Below are 19,450 nucleotides of genomic sequence, written 5' to 3' on the forward strand. Positions count from 1 at the left end.
TCTCCTCTCTTCTCCTTCCTTCTCCTCCTCCTGTGAAGCAAAAAGGTCAGCCTCAATTGTTCCTTCGGACATAACGAACTAAGTGATTCTGGAGCCTTCAAACTATTTTCCGAGCTGCTGTGTGTCAAGGCTGAGGCAGGTCCAGAGGAATCCACGAAGCTTGCAGAAGGTAGGCTGCGACTGGGTGGTGAATTCTCAGGGCCTGTGCTGTTTTGTGCTGGAGTCTGATGGTGTCCCAAGTTGGAGAACACAATCCAACCGGTAGGAAAGACAGACGCTTCTCTGACTTACATAGACAAGTCGATTCTGGAGGTCAGACGGTCTGGAAAGGCCATGTGCTGAACAGAGGCTCCCAGGAACCAGGCTGACATATTGCAGCTACAAGGTTAACAGGACTTAGAATTCTGTCTGCATGCTTCTCAGATTCCTTCTGGTCCTGAGCAATGTGCACAACACAAAGCAGTAGGTTAATTGACTCTAACGAGATTCATGGTCTCTTTGAGAGTTTCCGTTTCCTTTCTCTGCCCATCATCTTTGCAGTTTTGAAGACTGTCGTCAAAAACCTTCAACTGTTCTATCAAGATTTGCAGGGAAGTAGCAGTCCTGGAAGCGTCTTATCACAGACTTGGACGATAAGAAGAAATCCTGAATCCAAATCCCCAGAAGGGGCACGAAGGACGCAGGGCGAGCATGACATTTGGGCCCACCGCGGGGCCCCAGGAAGGCAGAAAGACTCCAGGACTCAGGAATGGCCTGGCCCCTCGGGGCCCTCTCATTCTGGAGGTGGCCATAAAGAAAGTCATTCTCCAGGGCTCCCTGTCCATGTCTCCAGGGGAGGGGGCCGCTGGGGGCTACTCTGGCACACCCTCTTGGTCCCGTCTTGATCAGATCCCCATTTGGCAAGTATTGACACTTCAGCTTCCTCGAATTACAGGGACAGCGTCAACAGAACATCAGACAATGATGCATGTTCTTTCCTCTAATAATCCTGGAAGGTCTATTTTTCCCCAGACATCAAGAAGTTGCATCTATCCAATCACATGGCCAGGAACCGCAACCAGGTAGAAGCATGTGCAGGCAATAATGATTACATTGAGACTCCCACAGGCCCAAGGACCACTGCATGATGATGATGTCATGACGACCACAGGTCTGAGGACCAGTGCATGACCACGATGTCTCGACTACTGCTTAAGGACATCTGTATGAGGATGACTTCTTGACTAGCAGGTCTAAGGACACCTACATGACGCGTCCCAGGGTCACAGCTGCTGCTATGTGTGTGTGTTGGGGGGTGTAAGTGGTGGTGGGGGGACAGATGAAGTGCATTCTGTCCCCCCAAACTCTGCTTTCAACCATAGTTCTAAGGGACACAAGAAAGATAAGGCCCGACGGGGGAGCCCTAAGTCCGGGTCCCACCCTCAGCCACTCTCATCAGTCTCCTTTCTTGTTCTTCAACATAGGTTTGTGAGAAGTGGTTTCTGTGACTGACACACAAGCGTGAGCCCCGTCAGGCGACAGGTGTGGCCATTTCCAGTCCGGCACTCTGTGAGGGTCATGGCCGCTCACAGGAGAAGCACCTGAGTCCTGCATTCCGACACCGTCACCAGTGCAGGCTTCTTCAAGTGTGGGGCGAGGTCCTCACACGCACTCACACCATCGTGTGGTTTTGGCAAACTGGAGAAAAAGAAGTGTTTGTACTTTTTTTCTTAAAGAGCTCCCTCCGCTCAAGTTCATCATCACAAAGTTTTGTCATCACAAACCTAGACCTTCCCTTGATGATATTGAGTCAAAGACATTTGATGCTCCCAGAAACCCAGGGTCCTGGAGATGGGAAGTCTAGAGCTTTCCAAGGCTAGCCAAGTTGCCTAAGGACACATGCCCGGCAAGTTGTTTGCTAGAACTTATGCCTACGTGTTCCAACTCCAAGTGCAGTCTTCCTCCCACACGCTCACTTTGGTTAGCAGGGGTGGTCTTGGCTTGACGGAGCTGCCACAGGGATCCTTATCCACAGAGAGTCCCACATTCCAACAAAAAGTTCCAAGGCTCTTTGTCTCTCACTTCTCGAATGTAAGCATGAAACATCAAAACAAAACGTCGTTCAAGGGACTGCAAAAGGCACTGTCACGTGCAGGAATGTGTGCTCATTTGTGTTGTGTAGGCGATTTGGTCACCACTCGTCTGAAGGCCACACCAGTCCCAGAGAATAGTACCTTTATGCTGAAATTCCAGAGGAATACATGGCCCCCTCTCCAGAGAAACAGGGTTGCTCCTTTTGGCTTTGTGTATTTAATCTTTGTTAAACTCAATGATATGCACACGCATAGGAACGTGTGTCTTCCCACAGCTGAAATCGGGACACAGATTCCCTGAAAGTGTATCACTACAGCTTCATTTTTCTTACGGCATGCTTCCTTTTCTCAGCCTCCTCCTGGGGCCTGAATCAAGACCCCCTTTTGTAACCCAGCACAAAAAGAACACAGGACAGTTTCCTCACAAGCGCAATACCTTATCAATGTCTTTAAAAGTCACTAAAGAATATCTCCCCAAGTCCACGAGAGCATGACAATAATTGCTTCTCTCACCTGGGTGAAAGAGGACCTATTTGTCAAATAAAGAAGTGCAGAAGCAATGAACACCTTAGTACTCTACTGGGAAATTGCCTAAATTAAAGAAACAACAGAGACGTGTGGTGGTTGTTGCATCTCTAACGTGCAGTGACTGGTGTGGCTGTCCTCAGCCAGTGCCACTTAGTGTCCCAGCACAACAGGGCCAGGCACTCAGTGTGGGCATGGCTCAGGGTGCATCTGGGTGTCTGAGACATGCTTCAGAGGCTGCATGCAGAGAGAAGGCAGGCTGGGTCTGCACTTAGGGCATCCATGTGCAAGGATATGCGTGCTTTAAATAAACAACTTCTCGGGCATACAATGCCTTTCTGGGTTCTGTGCGACCATCCAAGGAGTGGCCTGATTAGTGCTCATCCAGAGCTGGGCCCCTTGGCCTCAAGTTTGTGTCTGCTGGGCCTTCTACACAATCCACAGGGTGCACCCAAGTGCTGAGAAGACAGGTAGGGGGTGGAAGCCCTCATTGCCAGCATTGAGGTCGGGAGGAGCCGAGAGGTCCCATCATCCCACGCTCCTCTGGGAGATGACAGGTGGCCTTTCTTGGGTGCAGTCCAAGTCTACACACCTGGTTAGAATTCTGAGAGACCTGGGAGCGATAAACAGGGCCTGGGCGCCCTTTCCTGAGAGAGGATCCCCTGCAAACTGCAGGAGAGGCAGTGTGACTTTCCTTTCTCTCCACCCAGCCTGATCTGCTCTGTGAGGCACCAGGGCCACTCCCGGGACGTGCAGAGAAAATCAAATGGGGTTCTAGTTCCCATTTTCTTTTTTTTTGAGTCAGAGTCCCACTCCATCGCCCAGGCTGGAGTGCACTGGTACGCTCACGGCCACCCCAGTATTGACCTGCTGGGCTCAGGCGATCCTTCTGCCTCAGCCTTCCAAGGAGCTGGAACTACAGGTGCGCGCTACCACACTGGCTAGTTTTTTGATTTATTGTAGAGATGAGGTCTCACCAAGCTGCCCAGACTGGTCTCGAACCCGCGGGCTCAGGCAATCCATTCGTCTTGGCCTCCCAGAGTGCTGGGATGACAGGCTGAGCCACCAAGCCTGGCCCTAGTTCCCATTTTCACACAGGCGGGATCAGGCAGACACGACCAAGACAGCAGCAGTGGCCCAGAAAGGTGCGCAGAAACCGGCACAGAGGAGAGCCGCTGACTTACCTGGCCTGGTGACCTCGGGGGTCGCTTGGCCCAAGAACCCCCTCCTCTGGGTCTTCTTTCCTCTCAGTGTCCAGTCCCTGTCTGAACACCCCCAGTATGAGAAATGAATCTGCCCAGATCACCTATGCCTTCTCCAGACAGCTTCAAGGGGAACGATGCGCATTTATTAAGCACTTTAGGTGTGCAGGCCTGTCTGGTACATTGTGGCAAACACTCTCGGGCAGCCCTCTGTGAGCCCTGCCCCCTGACTCCGCCCCTGCCACGTGCCCTCCTCCTGAGTGTGGGTGTGGCCAATCCCTTGTATCTCACCAGTGGGATGTGGCAAGGTCCAGGAGCCTGCTGTCGCATGCATGTGGGTATGCACGCAGGCTGCAGCGCCCGTCATGCCGGAGTCTTCCTTTCCTTGGGCTCCAAGGACAAAGCAGCCTCTGGACTGAAGCCCTGGACTGAATTCTGCCAACAAACCGAGGGGGCCTCGAGCGGGCCTCCCCGGTCATGCCTCAGCTGAGACCACAGCCCCAGCCGTGCCCTGAGGCAGCTTCATGAGTCCCTCGCAGGACCAGCCCGGCTGCACCCGGAATCCTGCCCAGAGGTACAGTGGGCAGTCCATGGGCACTGTTTTAAGCTGGCTGGTTGTGGCCATATTGTCACTCAGCAACAGACCATGAGTGTCGCCGTTCTGTGCATATTGATTCATGTAATCCTGAACTCCCACAATGGGGAAACTGAGGCATGAAGCTCAGGCAGCCTGCTTAACTCCACACTGTGGCTGGTGGAAAGGCTGATGTGCACCTCAGGCGGGTTCGCTCCAGGGTCAGCCGTGCTGCCTTCAAGGACTTTTTTTTAGAGTCAGAGTCTCACTCTGTCACCTAGGCTGGGACTACCCACCTAGGCTGGGACTACCCACGTGTACCACCACACCCAGCAATTAAAAAAAAATTTTTTGTGGAGATGAGTCTCACTGTTGCCCAGGCTGGTCTCAAGTGATCCTCCCATCTTGTCCTCTCAAAGTGCTGGATTACACTCATGAGCCACTGTGCCTGACTCCTATATATATATTTTTAAGTTGGAGTCTCACTCTGTCACCCAGGCTGGAGTGCAGTGGCACACTCACAGCCATCAAAGCCTCAACCTGCTGGGCTCAGGCGATCCTTCTCCTTCCAAGAAGCTGGGACTGCAGGTGCGCACCCTCACACCTGGCCAAGGGCTTCTTAGAGAATGCAACCTGAAGTCACCTCGGCTGAATGGAGTGGGTGTGATGGACACGTGTGTGTGGGGTGATGTGACACAGGGTGAAGGGAGATGGAGCCTCTTGGGACTCACTAGCTGAACAAGATGCACCTGTGAGCACCTGGGCCAGTGCGGAGGTCATACTGGTGGTGCCCTCGGCATGTGAGTCCCAGCCCTCCCTGAGACTGCGGGGTGCATGCTGCCCCCTTTCCCACATGGCCTGAAGGGCCTGAAACTCCACTCACTTTCCTGTCGCTTCCTCTGTTTCCCCTGCGCATGTGCATGGCAAGACCCTCGGAGTTTTGCTGCTTCTTTTGCAAATGGCCTTGGCACATGCACACGTGCTTTTAAGATCGTGCTATGAGCTGGTTGAGAATAATGCTCAAGTCCACAGATCGGAGATTGGGGTTCATGGTGAGAGGCGAGACCCCTGTGGGGGACACTGCCGGTCTCTGTCCTTGGTCCTGCTATGTTCAAGGTTTGCAACACTCTAGAAGATGCTTATCCAACGTGTGATTTATTCACTGCTAAGAAGAGTCGTAAGCGCGTGCGGCCGTCAGGGATAGGGACCACGTCTGCCAAGCTGGAGAGGGGGCTGAATCATGTGGGGCTGTGCTGGAAGGCGAGTGTCTTAGAGGTAGGGTCATCAAAGCCGGTTACCCTCAAAGCCAGCCCCGTTGCTGTGCAGACTTGGGCGTGTTACGTAAGCCTCTGCAAGCCTGGATCTCTTCCTCCGCCGAGGTGGAGAACATGTCACTCTTTTGAATAAATATGGCTGAATGACTTCCGGTCCATGACATACGCTCAACAATTGTGAGAACTCTTCTTCCTCTCTGCTTCTCAAGTACTACCCGCTGGGGATATCAGGAATTGGATGGAGGGGGATGGAGGGTGTGGACTCGCCTGGGGTTTTAGTCCACAGCAAGTTCAACGTACACACTGTTGCTTCATTTACACACACGATTGTCACCTGCAGTCGCTGAATACAACATCCAGGGGAGGTTGTGGCTTCATGGGTCCTCTCAGACCTCAGCTGAGGGAACGTCTGGTCGTGGCTGGCACGGGCTAAACGCATTGACAAACCAGAGAGACGGGCAGGGCACGGCAGGCGTGTCACATGGGGCAGGACTGCGGGACGGAGCGTGTCTCGCCCACAAGGACAGCAATCGGGGAAGAGACGTCAGGTGTGCGCCAGCCTCTGTGGGCCTTCCGGGGGAGAAGCTCAGAAACATGATAGACAGGAGACAGCAGGTGGAGGCTCTGGGTCCGCCCTTGGGCACAAGGAACGTTTCGCAAATGGGGGGAAGGGGGGTGACCTTGCACGATTGCAAGTTTCCCGCCTCTGTAAATACTGAAGTGAAACTTTAAGGTGGGGTCTCCAACATGGCGACAGAACACAGAGGGAGAAGCGTGTACGTGGGCGCCTGCAGGGGACTAGGGGCTTGTCAGAGGAGCATCAGTGAGCGCTGCGAGTCCCACGTGGCCACCCTCCCCTGCGTCATAAGGGTCGTCCTACACAGAGATGGGTGCGGGGCAGGTGGCAGGGCGGCCTTTCCACTCCACAGACGTGTGCTGAGCTGCACAGAGCTTTGAGGGGGCTTAATTTTTAATGAAGAAATATGTTCTTGGACTTAAGAGACTGTCACCTTAAATTAAGGTGAGCTTGGAATCCAGGAGCGACTTGAAGGTGGATAAGCTGACCATATTTGTCTTTTGTCTACAGCTTCCATATAAACATAAAATATTTGGAGAGTGCATGGCCAGAGGACGGAAGGGAGTGGCCAGAGAACAGCCTCCCACAGGCGCGGAGCGTGACACACAGGCACATGTGGGCATTAGCCCGGAAGGGCAGGTCTCTGTTTTCCTTTCCGCATCTGAAGTGGTGGGCACGTAACGGGGAAGCCCGTCCTTCCATGCCACCACGCTCTGGTCCTCACACGAGTCTCCCTCCTTCTGTGGGACTTAGTGCGGCCTGACCCTATACTGGACACACAGCATGTGGTGGACATCTGTCTCCTCTGCTAGCCTGCCACTCTGAGGGGACAGAGGCTCGCGGGCTGGGCTCTCCGCTCTCATCCCAGCGACTGGAACAGCACCCAGAACACAGCAGGAGCTCGACAAGTAACTGCCGGATGTTGACCTGTTGGATGACTGTACGAGGCTCAGTTCGGAGGAACGCTCAGAATCAAAACACGAGCGATATCTTCAGTTATGCCCGTCTCAGGGAGCGAGCAGAGGCTTGATGGGGAGAAAGCATCAGTGCAGCCAAGCAAGGCGGGCCAAAGGCCAGGGACCCACATGCCAGTGGCTTCCTTCCATGCAGGGGCAGACTCCCGAACAGATGGAAGCCGGCCAGGTGCTGGAGGGATGCCCACCATCACTTTGAAGGGGATGTTTTCACCACATGTGCTGAATGTCCAGCTCAGGGATAGATTTCACAAATGTGTAAGAACATTGAATTTGAAAAGAATGCATGCATATCAAAGTATGTGTGTTATATTTTACATAGCCATGTGTAGATAGATATTTATGACCAGAGTCATAAGTCGCGGCTGCCTGGCCATGGGGACCGATATGAACCGCCCGGACAGCCCCACAACGTCTGTGCCCTGTCTCGGAGCACAGCGACTGGTTTCATTTCTCAGTGCCATCTGTAAACTTTGCATTGTCGCTCAGTCTTCAGAGGTGAACACAGAGTTAGGGCCACACCAGTTTCAGAATAAGCATGGATAAGCCTCCTTGGCCAGTGTCAACGTTTTCCCTTGAATCGAAAGCTCTGAAAATCACACATGTATGGGATAAGCAATGGCACAGCCTGAGGCCCCGTGAGCGTCTCCTGGGTCTCCAGCCCCGTTCCTTAGTGAGAGAGGGGACCAGCCCACGATCAGGCCGGGACTGTCCACCTGTCTCTACTGCAGGTGCCAGCCAGTGAGAACTGAGATGGGCCCAGGATGCGGATGGACAGACCCCGCCCACACACGAGGCCTGTTTGCTCACACTTTCTGGAGACTTCTGGGCAGAGCCTTTTAGGCCCGTCTCCACCTCTCAACCTCTGCGGGAATCTCCCACCCACTCCCTTCTCTGAGGACCCAGGCTCCCCGACAAAAGTGCTGTCTGTCGAGGGCCCCCTCCAAGCCCCATTACCTTCTAGTGACCTTAGGCAAGGGACCCTAGCTCCAGAACCTCAGTTTGCTCATCGGCAAGAGGGGAATGGGCAAAATGTACTTCCTGGCTGCCTTGTGAGGGAGAAATGAAACAACTGGGATCGGGCAGGGCTGAGCAGGCAGGGAACTCCCCTGCTTCCTGCCTGGCCCTCGGCTTCTCTCGGTGTGTTTCTTTCTTTCTCTCTCTGTTTCTGTGTGTATGTTCCTCTCTCTCTCCCCATCTCTGTCTTTGCCTCTCTCTCCTTCTATGTCTCTCTGCCTTCCGTCTCTCCCTCCCTCCCCCCTCTCTTTCTGTCTCTGTTTGTTTCTGTTTCTCTGCATGTGTTTCTCTCCCTCCTCCCCCTTTCACTCTCTCTCCTTCTGTCTCTCTTCCTCTCCTCTCTCCCCTGTCTCTGCCTCTGTGTTTCTCTGTCTCTCTCCCTCGCCCCCTCTCTCCTTCCATCTCTCTCTCTATCTCTCTCCCTCCCCTCTCTCTCTCTCTCCTTCCCTCTCTCTCTCTCTGTCTTTCTCCATGTTTGTTTCTCTCAGTGTGTTTCTCTGTGTGTGTTTTCTCTCCTCCCTGTCTCTGTTTTTCTCTCTGTCTCTCTCTCTCTCTCTGTGTTTCTCTCCCCCCTTCTCTCCCTCTCTGTGTATTTTCCTCTCTCTGTGCATGTGTCCCCCTCTCTCCCCACGTGTTTCTCCCTCTCTCCCCGTCCCCATCCCCCCCTTCCTTAGGTTACAGTCATGACCATTTCATCCCCGTGACTCCCTAGGTTCTGGGCTAATGTTCCACCCCTCTTTGTCTGCTCCGTTCCTTTCCAGTCATTATCAGAAGCCCCAGACGCCTCTCAGCCCGTTCCAATGACCTGCTTCTGCACCATCGATCAACGGCCACTGCTGATGTGCCGACAGGGACAGTTTTGGGGCCGAGCTGTTTCTTCTGAGAAGACTCGTGTCCCAAGTCAGTGCTTCCCGAGGCAGGCCCCGTAAAACATGGATGGGTGCAAGATGGCGTGAGGGGAGGGTCAACCTTTGCTTTTAATTTCCGGGTGAGAAAAATGTTTAAATGATATCAGAAAAGTATAGTTAGGATAGGAACTCACAGATATCAAAGCTTAGAATAGAGCCAAGTCAGAATGTGAATTCAAATGTACTTAAAACCATATTAATGACTGCATGGGTAGAACACGAATATGTCACAATTGTGAGGACGTGAGTGACATTTGAGAGCTGAGTCCGCAAAGACTGTGGGTAAGAGAAGGGGACAGCAGGGCCCCACTGCTGGTCGGCCATCACCAGGTTTTCCTCTTCCCAGTGTCAGTCAAGCAACACAGCTGTCACCTAGCCTAATTCTCCAAAGTCACTTCCCTGTAAAACCTTAGGCTGAGGTGACCAAACCTGGAGAGGTGGTTTTCTGTTTGTTTTGATTTGGTTTGGTTTTGAGTTGGGGTCTCCCTCTGTTGCCCGGGCTGGAGTGCAGTGGCATGACCACGGGTCACTGCAGCCTCAGTCTCCTGGGCTCAGGTGATCCTTCTGCCTCAGCCTCCCGAGGATCTGGGACTGCAGGTCTGCGCCACCCTGCCCAGTTAATTTTTTGATTTTTTTTTTTTTTTTCAGAGAAAAAGTGCACTATGTGGCCCAGGCTGGCCTCAAACTGCTAGGCTCCAATAATCCTCTGATCTCGGCCTTCCAAAGTGCTGGGATTATAGGCATGAGCCACCACACTTGGCTGAGAATTATTTTTTTCAGTGCAGAAGTGATGGAGACCAGAGGCCTTTTCCTTGTGGTTCCTGGGCACACAGACTGGAGTCTTCTAGCACGATTTCCTTCAGGCACGGGAGGCTGCTATCAGCTGTCGCCAGAGTTACTGTCTAACAGCATGTACATGGAACACTACATTGACCCAGGGCCACCATGCCCATAACACAGGGGCCCAGCAAACAGCAAAGCACAGAACGAGTTGCCCACGGAATGTGTTTCCCTGAACTGCAAGCTGGAGGAGAGATCACTAGACCACTTGCTGCCAACACACCCCTTGCTGCATTTCCGCTTCCTAAGGCAGCGGGGAGGAAGTCCAGCCATGATAGACTGCCATGTCTCCAAATCGCTAACAGGCCACCGCCCCGAACACACAGGTCGGGGGAGGACTCGGTGCCCAGCCACACGGCTGGTGGGCCCAGCTCTCTGGGGGGGAGACACATGTGCATCGCCATCCTAAGCAGTCTGCCCTGCTTCCCACCTCTCTGTTGACAGATGCCGGCTGCCTTCTCCCGCCCTTAGCCCTCTTCTGTAAGCGGGACCCTTGCCAACCTCACAGTGACACTGTGCTGGCATTCTGTCTTCAGCTGTTACAGGACTGTGCTGCTGTTTCCTGCCAAGCAGAAGCCAAGGGGGCCGGAGGGGAGACTTTGGCCATCCTGAGTCCCTGTCTCGCAGCTGACATTCATTCCCACATAAGCTGGGGGCAGGCCCTTTCCATAGGGATGTCACACTGGCACAGCCTTGAGGCCCACGTGAGTGTCCGCTGAAGCGGACAGGAGACAGGAGACAAGGCAGGCAGAGACCATGCTGCCCTCCTCCATGGGGTCTCCTGGTCCTGGGCCCCAGGAGCCTCGGGAGAACCCATCTGCTGACCTAAGCACTGCTCGTCCACTCATGCCACGAGCATCCATGGAGTCCCTGCGCGGGCCAAGCCTGATCTGTGCCCTGGAGACACAGCGAACGGGACACACTCAGCACCCGCCTGTGTGGCCTACGTGCTAGCCAGGGACTGGGGCAGAAAAAAGAATATGCATAGGGTTAATTCCAGCCGTGATAACTATGGTGGAAAAAATGGTGGAGGGGCTGCATCTCAGAGCTCTCCACAGTGCTACCAACAGTCTTGACTTGGTGATCCTAGAAATGTGCCTCTAAAGAGGCCACAGTATTTACTTATTTATTTTAAGTTGGGGGCCTCACTCTGCCACCCAGGCTGGACTGTAGTGGCATGCTCATAGCTGCTGCAGCCTTGACCTGCTGGGCACAGGTGATCCTTCCACTTCAGCCTTCCAAGTACGTGGAACTACAGGCACCAGCCACCACGCCCAGCTAACTTTTTGATTTATTGTAGAGACGAGGTCTCGCCAAGTTGCCCAAGCAGATCTTGAACTCCTGGGCTCAGGCAATCCTCTCACTTGGGTCTCCCAAAATGCTGGGATGATAGGTGTGAGCCAACATGCCAGGCTAAATAAGCGATATAATTTAGCTAGCTTCTCAGACATCCATTCATCTTAGCCTCTGTAAACACCTTTACTGTGGGTTCTTTTAGAGCTCCAACAGCGAGGTTTGGGGAGGTCCCCTGGCCCTCATTCCTCACTGTCTTGGCCTTGGCCCCCTGGGATGCCTGCCAGGAAGCAGGACAGCCCGACTGGGTAGCAAGGCGCTTGTCCCCACGCACCCCACACATTGGCCAACGCCTCAGTGGCAGCCAGTTCTGACTTGGTGTCTTTGGGCAGCAGCTGCACCCCTGGGGGGATACTTCATGCTTGCTCAATTCTACAGATTTGCTTTCCTGTCCCTGAGATCTGCCCACATTTGAGGGGCTCAATGGGACCAAAGAGGAGCAGAATCAAACTGCAGATTTGCACCGAGATCCTTTGTACCCCTGCGTGGAGGCACAGCTGGAAATCCTGGGGTAAAAGTCACATTTAGGCTAATAAAGCATCAAACTGTGTGCATAACAAAGACGGGAAAGTGCCAGACAGACAGGACAGAACCCTCCGAGTCCCTGTCTCCTCCCGTCCATTCAAGGCTACCAGCTTCTGCGTGGTGTCCTGGCATGTGTCATCAACCTTATTTTTCAGTCTTGGGTTCAATAGACGGGGACCTCTCCTGGAGAGAGTCTAAACAGCTTGACTATGCTTATCTTGAGCTACTGAATATTTCAGACTCTCAGCTTCGTAGTTCTACACTTTCCCTAAAACACCTAAATGTGAGAAGAAAGACTGGTATCAGTTTCATTCCATTAGGGCCAGATTGATAAGTATTTTTTCTTATATTGCTGGAAGGGAAAAAAAAATTCCCACATAAACTTTGGTGACCTTATTCTGGATGCAGATTTAAGATAACTTTCCTGGGTGTACCACAGTTGACAAATGCGATAGACATGACCATCTGACGTCTTCCTGCATTTGTTAATCGCCAAGAATTGTTTGGGCAATCAGTCAAGATGAACACAAGAAAAGAAAGACACCCTACGTAGAAAGAGGGGGCAAGCCAAAGCTTTCAGGCTTGGGGGTCTAGTGTTGTGTCCTGTCTTTGCTCTTCACAAACATCAGCCAGACATAATCCAAGGCCTCATCTCTAAGTGGGCAAAGCTGCCAATTACTGGGAAATCTGTCCAACCCAGATCTCAGCAGACTTCCTCTACAAATTTGGACAAACCCTTCAAGTGGTCAAACGTCACTGCACCCTCATCTGTCAAAGGGGAATAATGTTAACAGTGTCTTTGTGATAGACACAAATGTGTGGCAGAATCCGTTAGTTCAAAACAATTCTGTCCTTGGACTTTGTCTTATCTTTGGAAAAAAAAAATGGGCACAAATGAAATTGAAAACCTACTTCCTTCACATTTTTAACAGGATGTTAAGTCTCTAAGTTAAATTTAAGCTCCGGCGTCACAGACACACTCATGTTATTTTTTTTTACTACTATTATTATTCAAAATTCTATAAAACCTATGAAAGACTAAAATATTCTTTCATTTTTACATTTTGTGCCATATGGGCCATGATTAAAACGACAAGTTCCAAATAACATGAATAATGCATCTCCCCTTTATTCAACACAAATGCATTTGCTCCTAAGAGATGTTTAATCCGTCTTTTCTTTCAGGAACAGAAAGGGAGGGGAAAGGATTTGTAGCGAGAACTGGTACTTCAGGAAAGACACATTTTTTGAGCTCGTGATGATCAAATAATTGCTGTGGCTATTTTTGGGTTCAGATGGGACTAGTGCATTTTGGTATGAATGAAAAGCAAATTATATTTCTGTAACATTCACGTGGGCTTCTTTGGGACAGAATCATTAAAAGTCACCCTTTATTCTGCCATGGACACAGGAGCCCAAGCTAGGACATCTCCATGGATATATGTCTACATGTTCACTCTAGGAAGCGCCAATCTACAATCTGCAGAGTGAGTTTCAGAAAATGGCTTAAGCTGTCACCAAGCTCTGATGGAGAAGATTTTGACACCTCCTGCCACCTCACTCGACTCTTCCATCATACCCAGCCCGCCCCTCCTAGAAAGTGCTAACACGAATGGCCAAACCCAGTCACTGTCATTGGACCACTGGAATGGAGTTCTGGGGGAGAGGCAGGTAAAAGTCACCCTCCCTGAAGGTTTCTGCCTCCTGTGTTTGTTCACTCCCGGTAGCAGGGCAGTTCAAAGGCCCTGGGGCTGCAGCTGACCCAGAAGCTCAGGGGCTGGTAGATAAGCTAAGCTTTCCCGTAGGCCTTTGTTTCCTTGGCACACTTTCCTCTAGATGTATCCTTTTGGAAGGCCAAGGCAGGAGGATTGTTTGAGCCCAGGAGTTCGAGGCCAGTGTGGGCAACATAGCAAGATCTCGTCTCTACAAGAAAATTTTTAAAAAAATGAATTGAAAGTGTGTACCTGTAGCCTTAGCTACTAGGGAGGCTGAGGTGGAAGGATTGAAGCTGAGACAGAAGGATCACCTGAACCCAGGAAGTTGAGGCTGCAGTGAGCCATAATTCTGCCACTGAGCTCTAGCCTGGGTGACAGAATGAGACCCCCCCCAACTAAAAAAGAGATGTATCTTTCCTTGCTATGGAGTGGTTAGAATACCTGGAGGGAGGTAAGACTGGGAGACAGGCACAGGGGAAGGGGAGGAAGGCTGCAAACCTGCATCTGGCCCTCACAGTTCCCTGAGCCCACCACCCCAGCTCAGAGGGAGACCCCTCTCAGGAATTTCAGCAGAAGCTCCAGGAAATAATGGAGAGCCTGTGTCTCCTGCCTCCTCCTCTGTGGGTTTCTCTTGTTTCTCAGGGACTGGGTAGGGGCAGAGGTCAATACGACAGGTAACTGGCTAAGACTTCCAAAGACTGGGTCTGATCTCTGTGTGACTTCTTGGCCAAAGGTCTGAGGAGACGCCCTTCTCTTTGTCAGAACAAGAGTTCACAGGTGCGTTTAAGTAAGACAGTAAAAGATCAGACCCCATGAGGCATCAGTCATTCAGGAAGCGGCTTCTAAGTTCGTTAAATCTCTCAAGATCATGGTGAGTAACAGCTATCAGCCACTTTGTGTTCTTAGCCCTCTGGCTGGGACAGTCTTTTTCTCGGGCTGTTCTAAACAACTAAGGCAATTCTGAACATTCCTGAAGCCTCTGTTCTTGCCTTATGAGAAGAACAAAAAAGGGTTTGTCCGAGGCCAGACTCCAGGAAAATACCCCATGGAGCCTACAAGGAGCCCATGATTCCATGACTTTTCAGTCTGACATGAGGAGAAACAAAAGGGAAAATTCATAACAAAAAGTCACCTGTGTGTCATGAACTAAGGTTTATGGTGAATTGATTCTGTGTATCTAGCACGCAACTAAAAAACAACCACATGACTTTAAGAAAAAGGCTGGCCTTCCAGCGTGCGTTGCAATTTCGTGTATAGCCCTAGAGAACCCATGAACAGAAAACACGGTCACGGTCAGCGCCTTTGCACGCATCACCTAAGGCTGTTAAGGGCGCTGGGAAGTCTCTAGGCTCTTCCCAGCAAACGCACACTGAGCGCCAGCAAATCAGAGCAGCCAGGAGGAACTGAGGGATACCAGGGATTCTTGGACTTCAAGCGCGGGCCATTCCTCACTGCTGACGAGGGGAACACAGAGAACACAGTCCACGGTGACTGCCATTGTGTTCCTAAATATGCCCAGCCCTGAGAGCGATGTTTTATAGAATGAAACAGAAGAAATTTCAGCCCCGGGTGACGCCATCTAATTGCAGAATTGAAATGACTTTAGAATCTTCAAAGCACTGAAATAAGGATGAATCACGTATTCATAACACGTCTCTTCATAAACCATGCACTTTCAACATGAACCTAAGCCTTCAGAGTAAGGGTCAAAATAACCATGTGAAATTCTTATGATAAATAATAATCACGAACAGGGATGCTTGGAAACGGGACTCATCTCACTCTTGACCCAAATGGAACATTCTCCCTCTCCTTGACACACCTTCCAGATCATTCCACTGGACATAGGAAACATTGCTTTGTTTCTTCTGAATTGCTAAAACGACTGTACTCCAAAATCCTGTAGCTAAGGGTTAGACGAACTCAACTTACTTGTATGAAACATATAAATACATACCTTGCGATAAATGTTTAACTGTATTGATGCTTTTAACCTTTCCCATAAATATAATTGCCTCTACAAGGGAGTTTTTCCATGAATTATCTAGTTCAGTTAAAGTTTTAATAATATTTTGAATTTCCTTTCCCTTTAATTGGAGAACTTATATGCTTTTGTGTCACTGACAAATCAAAGCTTCAAAATATTGAAGTTTCGGACACTCAAAATATTTCTTCAACACATGTTGTTGGAAGAACGTAAATGTCATGGCATTGTACTACAAGACTCCAAATCACCCTTTCCCAAGGAAGCAAAACCCCGGAATTTTACAAGAGGTGTCCAGCGGAAGCTTACTCAGGCTCTAAGAGATGAGAGGAAAGGGGTGGCCTTCTGTTCAGGGCACATGACCTGCTACCACACTCTGAACCCTGCTCTCTGCCAACCACGTCTCAGAACAGAGACCGATGCTGTCGGGAAGGTCCTCCCCGAAAAACAGGGATGAAGCAAAGACGTGACCGAGGGTCCACGCACGTCAGGTGGTTTTGCAATGAGGGTAATGAGATGAGTTCTCGCAAGGCCCAAGGCTTCCCAAGGTCTTGCTTTTATGAATATCGTTAGAATGAGTTGTATAGAATGCAATCTACGGTCTGTGAAATAACATGATTTTCGTTACCAAGCTGGGATTATTTCGAGTCACCACATAATAGGATTCAAAATCAAAACAGCTGGAAAATCCAACCGTCTGGTCTAACCTGGGATGCTCTGTCTCCTCACAGCCAACGCTCCATCGGGCGGCTTGGCCTGGCTGGCGGATTTAGTGTAGGGACTGTCATCTGCAAAGGTACAATGAAGGCTTTGGTTAATTTCCATCCAGTTTCCGGCACGGTGAAGACTCCTAATGGATTGCACTCCTTCTGTCAGAGAGAGGTGCTAGGTTCGGGGGAAAGTCAGTAGACCTGCATCCTCGACTTGGGTCATCTGTGGGCTGAGCCCTTGAAAATGCAGTTTCGTCCCCTCTCAGTGGGGATACACTTCTCCTCTACCTCTCGGGGCTGTCAGGACCCAAAGCTACAGTGCATGTGAAGATGCTTGTGAAATGGCAAGAAGTACACAGATGGGGTGTATCTGCCTCATCGGGAGTGTAGACTCATCGGGATAGTGAATATGTACGACAGAAAGTGAAAGAAGAAGTGGTGTGGCCCGCTGTGCGCTAAGAGTAACCAAGGAGAAGAGCAGAGGGGATAGAGGGCAGCGTTCCAGAGAAGCAGAGGATTAGTATTGCAGGGAATAAAGACACACGGAGTTAGTAGGTCTTCCTGGGAGCGTGGCTCAGCCTCGCGTGCCCAGCAAGGGGGGCGGGGGTTCTGAGGCAAGACCAGGGGGGAGGATGAGAACAGGGGAGGAACGGGGGTTGGTGGAGGAAGACGTGGATTGCAAGGAACTTCTAGAAAGAGGAAAATAACACGCAGAATCGTGAAAAGAGCAACTGAGAAGACAGAAGACCTACAGCTGTGAGAGTGAGACAAGAAGCTGAGAGATTCATCAGTGGGGGATACCAGAGAGGGGGTGGGGCTGTCAGACTCCAAGGAAGGTGATTGTTTTTAACTTAGAATGGGTAGAATCTGGATTGAGAAGAGGGAGAAGTGCTCTAGGATGGCAAATATAGAGTTAAAATTGAAAGGAATAATTCTTCCTGACTAGGAGGGGGCATTCCTGCAAAGTAAAAGGGATGTCTGAGTCACAACATTAAACATTTCCAGAAGAGGATCCACACGGCTGGAGTCAATGCCATGTAAAATAGTTATCCAGCATGGTCGGTCAAGCCAATGGCCCACATGGCACTTCTGGTCACCCTCGATGATGGATCGCTTTGTTGTTTTAACAGAAAATTATTAAACAGTTAAAAAGAACCACATCGTGCATGGAAAACTATTCATCAGAACAAGTATTTAATTCAGAACAAGACTTGATCACTGAGAACATGAATTCTCCCAGCCAAGCGGTCTGCATTTCAAAATTGAGCAAGTCGTTTCCTTTCTAGAATGTACTTCTGGTTTGAAATGATTCACGATTTCTTCATAAAACGAACAAGGTCTTTATCGGCAATGACGGAAAGAAAAGATTAACACTGCTGTGCGCTGCAATTAACGCCAAACAAGGAAGCCACGTGGCTGCATGTTTGTATTTAATTTGTCACACTGCTCTTTGTATTCTTCCAACTGCAGGGATACACTGCCAACTTTCAGACACCAACGCAATGACATCGTCATTTTTGCTTTTGAGGCAGTATCGCAGGTCTTTGACTCTTCTCTTTGCAAACACAATTTTGAGTATACTCAAACCCACAAAACAAAATGCTCCATTTGCCCTATCATTCCTGCCCGCGTCTTTGAGTGCTTTCCTCACAGTGTTAATTTAATATCCAGGCAATATGCTTCACACAGCACCTATAAAAACAAACGCACTACGTGTGACAATCTGCATAAAAATATATGTCCTTTTATTATCCAAAACTTTGAAATTGTGTAATTATGAGTACAGAGCCCTGAGCCAGGACATAATCCAAACAACAGGCTTGGGGACGGCATCTTGGAGACCTAAACACTTTCCGCAGTCTCCAATTTGTCGACTCCAGCCAATTAAAGGTTTAGGTCGAATTCTGTGTTGTATTTTTTAAAGGGCAAAGAGATTTGCCCAGGAGACTCTGGGGATACCTGCATTGGCGCTCTATTTTAAGGAGCTGTTTCTTTAGAAATTCACCCAGTTTGGGTTACAGAAGCAGTCAACCCTGGCAAAATGGTTTTCTCATTTATATTTGAACACAATTTCTTCGATTTGGAACAGAGAGTCCAGTCGCGCACACCCTTGAAAGGCTGAAACTGAATTATGGATGATGCCGGGGATGGTTTCCATAGCACCACCAGCCTCAGCCTCACCATAACACCAAGAGTGCCCTGGCTGAGCATAGGTGACAGCAAGTAGCTACCTAGACACCAAATATGAACTTGGTCAAAGGATCAGATGAAAATAAGTCCAATGTTATCTAACAACGGCTTGCCAAAGTCAGTCACAGTGAAAGCAATCGTTCCTAGCAGACGTGAGGCAGACACTTAGCATGGCGACACTGACCCTGAGGGTTAAGGGTAAGGAGATCATGGTGGCAGGGTTGAGAGGAACATGGAGACACTGACTCTGAGGACAAGAAGAACATGGAGACACTATCCCTGAGGATAAGGGGAACACAGAGACACTGACCTTGAGGGTAAGGGGAACACAGAGACCTTGACCCTGAGGGTAAGGGGAACACGGAGATGCTGACCCTGAGGGTAAGGAGAACACGGAGACATTGACCCTGGGGGTAAGAAGATCATGGCAACACTGACCCTGTGGGATACTGAGCACATGATCCGTGTTCTCCATAGCACACTTCTCCTCCTTGCATATAACATCCTAGAATGTCTTGGGAGTGTCCATCATGGCCATCTCATGTGTTCCTCACTGCAGACTTATGAATACAGCCCTAGAATTCCTGCTGACGGGACAATGTAGCCCACTTTGTCATCACCACTGGGACTAAGGCCCAGAAATGTAAATTGGCGTAGGGACGCACATCCCACGGAGCCCAAGGGAACTTCTCCATGTTCATGTTCATGCTCTTTGTTTCTGTCTTATTTCCTCTTGGAGAGACCACAAGATTCCACAGGGCACTGATGCCGTATCACACACATCAGTGACTGGATGCATCACACAGCGGACACCTTGGATGGCGAGTTGATGCCTGGCAACACCAGTGAAGAGTGAAGAGACCGCCCCCTCCGCCCCACCCATTCTCCCCGTGTGTAATATAAATCCCCTCCTCCCCAAAACCCCATGCTTGTTTGCCTGAAGGGAAGAACTTACAAAAGGTCCTGCAGAACCAGACTCTGCATCTCAGTTCACTCTTTGGAAGATAAAG

At 50.4% G+C, this 19,450-nt stretch overlaps 1 protein-coding gene across 1 annotated transcript in view; it reads right to left on the reverse strand.

The window, feature by feature from the left end:
* GRIP1 (glutamate receptor interacting protein 1) overlaps nt 1–19,450 on the reverse strand; it is a 388,420-nt gene that overhangs the window by 166,961 nt on the left and 202,009 nt on the right. Inside the window, exon 2 of the mRNA XM_008055267.2 lies at nt 16,248–16,328. The gene's annotated coding sequence lies outside the window, so the exon portion shown is untranslated. The remainder of the gene's footprint in view (nt 1–16,247; nt 16,329–19,450) is intronic.

Source organism: Carlito syrichta, unplaced genomic scaffold, assembly GCF_000164805.1.
Source record: "Carlito syrichta isolate Samal-C Ts95f unplaced genomic scaffold, Tarsius_syrichta-2.0.1 Scaffold301804, whole genome shotgun sequence".
Lineage (NCBI taxonomy): Eukaryota > Metazoa > Chordata > Mammalia > Primates > Tarsiidae > Carlito > Carlito syrichta.